This window comes from Lactuca virosa, chromosome 7 (genome assembly GCF_052849685.1).
Source record: "Lactuca virosa cultivar CGN04683 chromosome 7, Lactuca_virosa_CGN04683_v6, whole genome shotgun sequence".
Lineage (NCBI taxonomy): Eukaryota > Viridiplantae > Streptophyta > Magnoliopsida > Asterales > Asteraceae > Lactuca > Lactuca virosa.
In genome coordinates, this window is record NC_136432.1 from 61,454,485 (window position 1) to 61,464,982 (window position 10,498).

Sequence of the window (10,498 nt, forward strand, 5' to 3'; positions counted from 1 at the left end):
CTAATTTCGGGACGAAATTCCTTCTAACGGGGGGAAGATGTGACAACCGTCGATTTTCAGGCTAGTCAAAGTCAAATAAAGTCAGTAAGTCGAACCGGTCAACTCATCTAACCTTAGAATATTAGGGCTTGCAATATGTTAGCTACTATACAACTCGCTATTTTAATAAGAAGTTATCACTTGGAAAGTTCGTATGATTGAAATTCTTAAACCCTAAACGGGATAAGTGAGGTAGCAAAACGATAAAACACCATTGCATACCCTTTAAGGGGTGTGTAAGACCCTTAAACATGGCTTAACGAGGTATACGAACCTTGAGTTGCAAAGCTAATCACTTAAAAAGGGCACAAATGAAATCTCTCCCAAATCTCTCTAAGTATGAGAAATCTCTCCAAGTATGTCAAATCTCTCCCAAATCTCTCTAAGTATGAGAAATCTCTCCAAGTATGTCAAATCTCTCCCAAATCTCTCCAAGTATGTGAAATCTCTCCCAAATCTCTCTAAGTATGAGAAATCTCTCCAAGTATGTCAAATCTCTCCCAAATCTCTCCAAGTATGTCAAATCTCTCTCAACTTTTTATAATCACTCGGAGCATCTCGACCCTTAATTTAGTCGAAAACCGCTCGAAAACGGAAGTTTACGCGAAAAACAGCTTTAAGGAGCCGAACCCTCTTAGGAACCGAACCTCCCTTAAGGAACCGAAACCTCTTGAGAACCGAAACCACCTTCCTGAACCGAACCTACTAAGAGACCGAACTTGACCTTCGGTCCGAGAATACACCTTCGGTCCGAGAATGCAACCTTCGGTTCCGAGATGCGAAGCTGCTCAAGACCGAACCCTACTCTCGGTTCCCATCTACTTTCGGTTCTAATGGCTAGGACGGAACCTCCGACCCTGAACTTCGAAAATTGGCAACGTTTACCCGGTTTTCAATATTTTTAGCGTTTTGAGCCCGTTTTTCGTGATTTTAACGCGGGATTTTCACCCAAACTTATATTTTGACATATAAGACCCCATATCTCCATAATCTAATCACATTTTGAGAGTAATCAATATCTAAGACTAAAAATATAGTGGGTAAGATATGGAGTGGAGTGTTGACTTATCCTTTGGGCAAGGACACAAGTCACCTCCCATACCCACTCCAAGACCATCCCCAGTTACTATTCCACCATACCTGGTCATTTCATTGTCCTTTTTCCCACTCTTTTCAGCCAAGTGCCTTGACACAAGGATAGTAAGACCCTCATCTCTCCTCCCATTTCACTCACACTCCTCCAAGAAGCAAAAACTCACTCTCTCTCACTATCCCTCTCTAATCTCGAAATTTCAAGGCTGATCACAAGTTCTTCATCTACTCCTAGTAAGTAATATCACTCCTCACATGATTATTTATCCTTCTTTCTACTTAAATCATGGATATCTTACACAAACATCGTCATATTCGTGTTAGATCTTCGAATCTTCAAGCATCTTCTAAAGTGTTCTTGAGTTGAACACTTCCTTTCTTCATCATCCATCTTCTAAAACCAAACAAGTTGAGTTCATACCCCTATCTTTTCATGTTTTTCTTAAGTTTTAAGGGGGGGGGGGGGGGGGGAGAATACAAGTTAAAACACCAAGAATACAACTAAACTCATTCCACAGCTTTCATCAGAAAAGTTTAACTCCATTCACGGACTGTTTTGGTCAACTTAAACATTTTAGTTTTCAAAACAGTATTAGGTGCAAATAGTTTAGGTTTATACCTTTAAAATGACTACTTGCACACGTTCATACGACTTTTCTACTAATTACGGTGATTTTTACAAAACTGCCTATCACTGTAGCTACGAGTTCGGACTAGTCAGTGAATATGAACGTTTTCACACCAGTTAGAAACTTCTAAAAATCATAATAAAAATTATGAACAAACTAGACACATTTTCAAATCTCTCAGAGTTTACGGATCTAGTTTTCGGTTTCGTATGAATTTTCTGTGATTTTCTAAATCAGTGCAAAAATGGTAAAAACGAATTTACAGTTTACAACTTTCATAACACTTGTAACATGTTGAGCAAAGTGTTAAACCTTGATGACTTCATATTTTGCATGTGTTTTCTGTTATGATAAAATTATATAACAGAAAAATAGACATTAAGTTGTAAGAATCCTTATTATTACAAAATGAGGCATAATAAACCTAGTTATGTTTTTGCTATAAATCTACATCACAGAAAAAGGTTCTTTTACATTACAAACACTTATGATAAACTATGGTAAGTATAGTTTATGTTTCATACACATTACAAACAATTATGTTAAACTATAATAGGTATAGTTTATGTTTCATTAACCAATCAAACTCATTACCAAGGGGTTTTCAGTTCAGTTCACGTAAATCTGTTAATGAATAAATTTGTGAGACATTCGCTTCGTGTTACCTTCATAGTAACAAAGTCAAAAGTCCTGTAAATTGTAACCAGAGTCTCTTGTAGGGAGAGCGTGATAGTTGTCTATAGATCTATATTGGGTCTGACAAACCCGCACCTGAGCTGCATGCAACAGCTAGACCGGCAGGTCTGAGGTGACAAGTGTCATTTAACTTGCGACGCTTGAAGAACGTCGTATTATGAGGCCGTCTGAGTCTTAGTATGGTTATAATAACTCACATGGGGTATTAACAAAACGTAAGGTTTACGGGTTTTACTTCAACAATTAAACGAGTTTACGTCGATTTAAACTTGCATAAATTACTTTAAGTATGGAAAAATACTTGTACATTTCGGTTTTGACTTTTAAAACTACAATGCATTTTATAAGAGAAATATTGGATTTTTCTTGAACAAACATTTCTTTTACAAAGAAAAGGATTTTATCATCGCCTTCAAAAGCTTATGAACTCACCAACTTAATTGTTGACACTTTTTCAAAACTACTTGTATTCTCAGGAAATCAATAAACAGGTAATCGACCGCTTTTGAGGATGGAACGCTAAGGCGTCAAACATTGTATTTTTGTCAACATAATGTAATTGATTCAGAAACATGTAAACATATACTATGATGTGACTTTTTTAATTATATTTATGTTGGTTGTCTATACTTTGAGCATTATTATATTCGTTGTTGTGATACTATACATGAAGTCCTCCACCCCCGGATGTTTCCGCCATCCTAGGTTTGGGGGTGTGACAGATTGGTATCAGAGCAATGTTCATAGTGAACTAAGTATATCGAACCACATAAGAGATACAAACTATAAACACATTTGGGACTAAAAGTCTCTGATTAAACATTTTCAAATGATTGTACTTTTAGAAAATAAACGGTTTCTTGTTAAAAGTATAAGTACATTCATACATGCTCGCATAGTGTCATAACTAGGAAGAACATAAAGTAAAACGAGGAGTTGGACACTACGAGTAGACCTTGGGATATGTAATCAGACTTGGGATGAATATAGCCTGATCAACTATATTTATCCGAAGTGTGACTATTGTATGCCGGGGCATGGTTGTAGTGAGGAACAAGCCTAAAAACTTCCCATACAAGAAAGTTGCTAAGAACCAAACATAACATTTAAAAATACTATAGGAGTATTTTGTAACTTTATATCTCGACATTTAGATTCATATCTCTTACACCCCTATTCTCGTACAGACAACATGGCGGGATTCCATCTACCTGGAGACCCTTACTTCCCTAATGAGGGAAACGCTGGATGGCTTGAGGCAGAATCCGAGGAAATGATCGAAGAGGATCCTGAGGAAGACCCCGAAGAGGGTGAGGAAGAAGAAGACCCCGAAGAGGGTGAGGAAGAAGAGGAACCCGAGGAGGAAGAAGGAATGGGGGACGAAGAAGAAGAAGAAGAAGAACCAGAGGAGGAAGTCATCAACCCTCCTTATATCGCCAGGGTGCCTGCGAACCGTTTTGGCTACAACGGGCCCGAACCCCGTTTGGCAACAGTGATCGAGCGATGGAGCCGTCAACAACGAAAACGATCACCATTTGGCGATCAACGAGGTTACTACGACCTCAGCCACGGGGGACCGGCTGACAGAGCGCTTCCAGTCATGACCCAACAGATAACTATCATCGATGATCGCGGTAGAGCGACGACGGACCGAATTCGGGAGCTGAGTGCCAATATAGAAGCTACTACTACCCGCATCAGAGACCTAGAGAGAGACTCCTACTTCAGGGACAAACTCATCAAGGACCTTCTTGCCGCTCGAGCAGAAGCAAGGGAGTATCAAGAAAAATACTTAGCACTCGAGGAAAGAGTGGTTACAGCCGAGCGACGATTGGCCGAACTCCAGGGCGCATCGACCTCGTCCGAAGCACCACCAGGGACTGATCATCGTGAATAGAACTCATGCTACTCGCACGTCCTTGTAGAATAGGTTTATGAGTATGCGTTGGTGCTACTCTTTTTGCATGTAAAATAACCCTGCGATGGGGAAACCGAGAGTAGGGTTCGGCCTAGCCCTTAGAACCGAAAGTAGATGGGGAAACCGAGAGTAGGGTTCGGCCTTCAGCTGCGCATCTCGGACGAAGGTGGAGTCTCGGACCGAAGGTGGCGTCTCTCGGACCGAAGGTGGCTTCTCGGACCGAAGGTGGCCTCTCGGTCCCTTAGCAGGTTCGGTTCTCAGGAGGTTTCGGTTCCTTAAGGGAGGTTCGGCTCCTTAAGAGGGTTTGGCTCCTTAAAGCTGTTTTTCGCGTAAACTTCTGTTTTCGAGCGGTTTTCGACTAAATTACAGGTCGGGATGCCCCGAGTGATTATAAGAGTTGAGAGAGATTTTGAGAGAGATTTGGGTGAGATTTAACATACTTGGAGAGATTTGACATACTTGGAGAGATTTGGGAGAGATTTCACACACTTGGAGAGAATTCTCATTCAGAGAGAGATTTGGGAGAGATTTCACATACTTGGAGAGATTTGGGAGATATTTCACACACTTGGAGAGATTTCTCATACAAGGAGAGATTCGGGAGAGATTTCACACACTTGGAGAGATTTCTCATACAGAGAGAGATTTGGGAGAGATTTCACACACTTGTAGAGATTTCTCATACAGAGAGAGATTTGGGAGAGATTTCACACACTTGGAGAGATTTCTCATTCAAAGAGAGATTTGGGAGAGATTTCACATACTTGGAGAGATTTGGGAGACATTTCACATACTTAGAGAGATTTGGGAGAGATTTGAGGTAGAGAGAGATAGAGTGAAAGAGATTGGGAGAGACTTCTTTTGTGACCTTTTTTAGTGTTTGGCTTTGTAACACAAGGTTTGTAAACCTCGTTAAGTCTCGTTATGATTGTTATATGCCCCCGAGGGTTATGGAATAATGTTTTATCGAATAGTTTCATCACTTTCCCTAATTAGGGTTTAGAATTTCCGAACACGTGAAAACTCTAAGTGATACTTTGTATTAGGATTACGAGTTGTACAATAAGAAACGTAATGGAAACCCTAATATACCAGGGTTAGATGAGTTGACTGGTTTGACTTGTTGACTTTAGTTGACTTTGATTTGGCCAAAAATTGACGGTTGTCACATCATCCCCCCGTTAGAAAGAATTTCGTCCCGAAATTAGTGTTTCGACTGGGACTTCAAGAATTTGGAGGAAAGATGGGGGAACTTTTCGTAGTACAAGAAATTGATTATGGTGGGGACCAACCCGTCTGATGTTAAATGACGACCTTGGAATTTCTTATTGTAACTTGAGTTGAGTCGATTTAAAAGGAGTTATTGTTTTGGAATGATAGTGTATTCTACGTGTGCCTTTATGCTCTCCGCTTTATACTTGGTATTACGACTATGCATATTTTATAATGTAATTTGTGAGTACTAGTATTACGAATGCTTCAACAATTTGTGATGAAATTTTCCATATAAGTCCTACCAAATCTTTCATAATCGCTTGGTGTAAACTAATCGTATATCATTAAGATTGCAAGGGCAGTCGAATGAGTGACTCCGCCTTAAGCCCACAACCAAACAAGGAACAGGAAATAGGGCGGAATTACACATTCTAAGTCCATAGAACCTTAATGATATATGGCCATAATGTTTACACTAGCCATCATAGATTCACTAGTAAAAACCCTGCGTTTTTATATAGATGATAAGACTTATACGGTTTTTGCCGTGTTCTCGAGATTTATGGTTGATATACTTTAATCGATACTAGTTTTAGTAATAAAAAGAAATTTAAAATTTAAATGTCGATGTTAGAAACACGTACTGATATTTACGGGCGGTTCCGGGGTGGTCTCTCCTGCGGTGATCGCAAGCACCCTTCCACCATCACCGGCATCTCTTGCTCTTGGGCAGTCCCTTTTAAAGTGTCTCGTTTCGCCGCACTTGTAACAGGCTGGGCTTACTCCAATGCCAGGGACCTGGTTGATGGGTTGTGCTGGTGCCTTACAGAAACGGACAGTGTGCCCCTCTCTGTTGCAATTTTTGCAATGCATCTTTCGGCAAGCCCCAGTGTGATGGAAGTTACACTTGTTGCATTTCGGAAGGGGTCCATCGTATTGTTTTATGGGTGCTGGCGTGGCGAGGGTTGTGGCAGCATGAACAACAACGATCTGTTGCTTCTTAGTGAAGTCCTGGACTGGTTGGTCCTCCTTGTTGTCCCAGGACTTTCTTTTGTTGTTCCCTCCTCTTGCTTGATTAGGGGTGGTTGTCGTAGTGTCATGGCTGGCACGATGGTCGATGAGTTGTTGTGCCAACTCCTTGGCGCTGTCGAAGGTAGTTGGTCTTGAGGCTAACACGCTATCTTGAATTTGGGGAGACAATCCCCAGACATATCGTTCCAGCTTTTTTTCTTCCGGGGTGACCATAGCGGGACAAAGGAGTGCTAGATCACAGAATCGGGCGATATAAGTCGTAAGATCAGAGCCTGTCATCTTAAGATTCCACAGTTCTTGCTCTAGCTTTTGCACTTCGCCCCTTGGGCAATATTCTTTCAGCATCATCGTCTTTAAGTCCTCCCAGCTTAACGAGTTAGCCACTGCAAGCGTTAGTGACTTAACGTGACCTTTCCACCAAGTGAGGGCCCGGCCAGAGAAAGTGTAAGCTGCAAATTTGACCTTGCTTGCTTCGGGGCATGCACAAATTTCGAAGACCGTTTCGGTCTTTTCAAACCATTGCATCAATGTGATGACGCCCTCGCTTCCATTGAAAGAATCGAGTTTGGCACTAGTAAAGTCCTTGTACGAACATTCCCTCGTACGTCCTGTACTGTCCCCATTGTTAGAGTTTGTGGCTCCAGATCCAGCACCACCGATACCATTCGTACCAATTTGTGACATTGCGGCTGCCACGACTGCTGTTACTGCAGCTTGGAACATTGCGAGATCAAACTGTGGAGGTGGTGGCAGAGGTGGTGATGCTGCTGCGCTGCCTGAAGGTCTGGAATTTTTCTTCGGTGGCATAGTTCTGTCATAAGTTTGTAAAGATGAACAGACGGTAAGTTCCTAATAACAGTGACAAGGTGGTTGTTATTGAACTAGATTTTTCTGTATTATGTTCGACTTAAAAGCATCTTGCTTGCAATTTATAACGAAAATCCATATGAATGAATTTAGTAGTAGTGACTCGAATGTAATCTTGTGATTTGTTCCATGCCTGATCTACTCCTAAGATCACCCAATGTATACCAGTTGTGTGTAATTAAGGTCCAATAGGCCGTTGAACTTAATGAGTCTGCCCTAAGCCCACAACCAAACAAGGAACAGGACCTAAGGCGAACTTACCATTTCTAAGCCGATCGTCTATTAATTACACATAACCTTGAGGTATATATTAAGTAATCTTAGAGTTACCATAAGTAAATCGTTTGTAATAATAGGTTATGAGATATGTGGTAAATTCCCCATGAAATAAAATGCATGCCAATTTTTTTATTGATATGCTCTAGTTATATCCTTGCCATTTATATACACACGTATAAATTTCGCACTTTACTGAACTATTCTCGGTGTTTCTGCTAACGTCCCTGAGATGGAGTTATGGTAGTGGGTAGAAGTAGGTTTTGTACGAGCGTTAAGATTTACTCATCACGTTGCTCGTGCGAGAATAGGAGTAGAAGAGATAATTAATAGACATCTAATCCTATAATTACTTATAGGGGGTGATCCTTATTAGTCACGTCTATAATCACATAGTGCATACCAGTTATACATAATCTGAGATAGAATAGACCTTCGAATAAATGACTCTACTCTAAGTCCACAACCAAACAAGGAACAGGAAATAGAGCAATAGTAATAGATTCTGAGTCTATAATATCTTTAATTATGTATAACCTTAGTGTATGTACTCAGTCATTATAGACCTACTAATAGCGGTCTTTAGTTTTCACATAAGTTGGTTATAGTAGCACAAAATACTCCTATAGTATTTTAAATGTTTGACTTATGTTTTTAATGTTTCTTGGTAGGTAGAATTGGTAAGTTTTTAGACTTGTTGCGACAACACAACCATTCCCGGGCATATGCTAATCACTTCTGGGATAGACATAGTTGATCATGCTATGTCATTCCCAGACCTGATCATACATCCCCAAGCCTACTTGTGCCATTCAACAATCACAACTTTTGTTTTGTCCTACTATGATGCTGACCCTTGTATGCATGCATGCATGTATGCTTTTAACAAGAAACTATTTATTTCTAAAAGTATAGTCTTTCGAAAACGTTTAATCAGAGACTTTAGTCCCAATGCATTTATAGTTTGTATATCTTATGTGGTTCGATATACTTAGTTCACTATAAACAATGCTCTGATACCAATCTGTCACACCCCCAAACCAAGGATGGCGGAAACGTCCGGGGGTGGAGGACTTCATGTATAGTATCACAACAACGAGTATAACAGTGCTCAAAGTAAATACAACCATCATAAATATAATTGAAAAGGTTACATCATAGTATATGTTTACATGTTTCAAAATCAATTACATTATGATGACAAAATGAACTGTTTGGCGAATTAACGTCCCATCCTCAAAAGGCTGATGTTTTCCTGTTTCACTGATTTCCTGAGAATACAAGTAGTTTTGAAAAGTGTCAACAATTAAGTTGGTGAGTTCATAAGAGTTTTGTTTGAGGAAGAAACCGTTTTCCTTGTAAAAGCGATAGAGTATGATTTCCAGAAAATCCAATATTTTCTTAGTTAAGTGTGAAATGAATGCTCCTATGTTATGCGATAATGAACCCTAGAAAGACCCATAGATTCCTTCTATAATCACCCAACGTATATAAGTTATATAAAATTCAAGTTAAATAAACTGTTGAATATAATGGGTCTGCCCTAGGTCCACAACCAAACAAGGAACAGGAGATAAGGCGGGCCCACCAATTCTAAGTCGATTTCAATTCAATTTTATATAACTCTAACATGTACACTTAGCAATTATAGCTTAAACTAACAATTCTAACGATATGTAGTTTTAATATCATAAAAACCATTTTGTGTAAACCTGGTACTTTGTATTTGTACCCCTTTTTGTATAAATCCGGTACTTTGTATTTGTACCCCTTCTTGTATGAAAACCTGGTACTTTGTATTTGTACCCCTTTTTGAATAAACTCGGTACTTTGAATTTTTACCCTTTTTTGTATGAATCCGGTACTTTGTATTTGTACCCCTTTTTGTATGAAAACCTGGTACTTTGTATTTGTACCCCTTTTTGTATGAAAACTCGGTACTTTGTATTTGTACCCCTTTTTGTATAAAAACCTTTTGTAACGAGTTCGTAATGTAAATGAACATAAACTATAACTATTATAATTTATCAAAATGTTTGTAATGTATTTGCAACCTAACTATACCTATTATAGTTTAGCATGTTTGTTTGTGGTGTATAAAAACCCTTTTCTATGTAAGTCGAATGTATAGCAAAAATATAACTATGTTTATCATGCCTTGTTTTGTACTAATGGTAATGGTGGAGGATTCTTACAATTCAGGGAGTATTTTCTGTTATATAATTATACCACAACAAGAAACACATGTAAAATATGAAATCCTCAAAGATTAACACTTTGGTCAACAAGTTACAAAGTGTGATGAAAGTTATAAGCTGTTATCTAGATTTTGACCTCTCTACACTGTTTTAGAAAAATCATAGAAAAATCATACGAAGTCGAAAACTGAATCCGTAAATTCTGAGAGTTCACCAAATGTGTCTAGTTTATTCATAATTTTTATTATGATTTTTAGAAGTCTTTAACTTGTGTTAAAATGTTCATATTCACAGACTGGTCCGAATTCGTTTCTGAAATGATAGGCAGTTTTGTAAAAATCACCATAAACCATAGAAAAATCGTATGGAGATGTGCAAGTAGTCATTTTAAATGTATGAAGCTGAACTATTTGCATATTGAACAGTTTTGAAAGATATTAAGTTTGAGATAGTCAAAACAGTCCGTGAATAAGACTCAACTTTTCTGATGAAAGCTGTTGTTTGAGTTTAGTTGTGTTCTTGGTGTTTTAACTTGT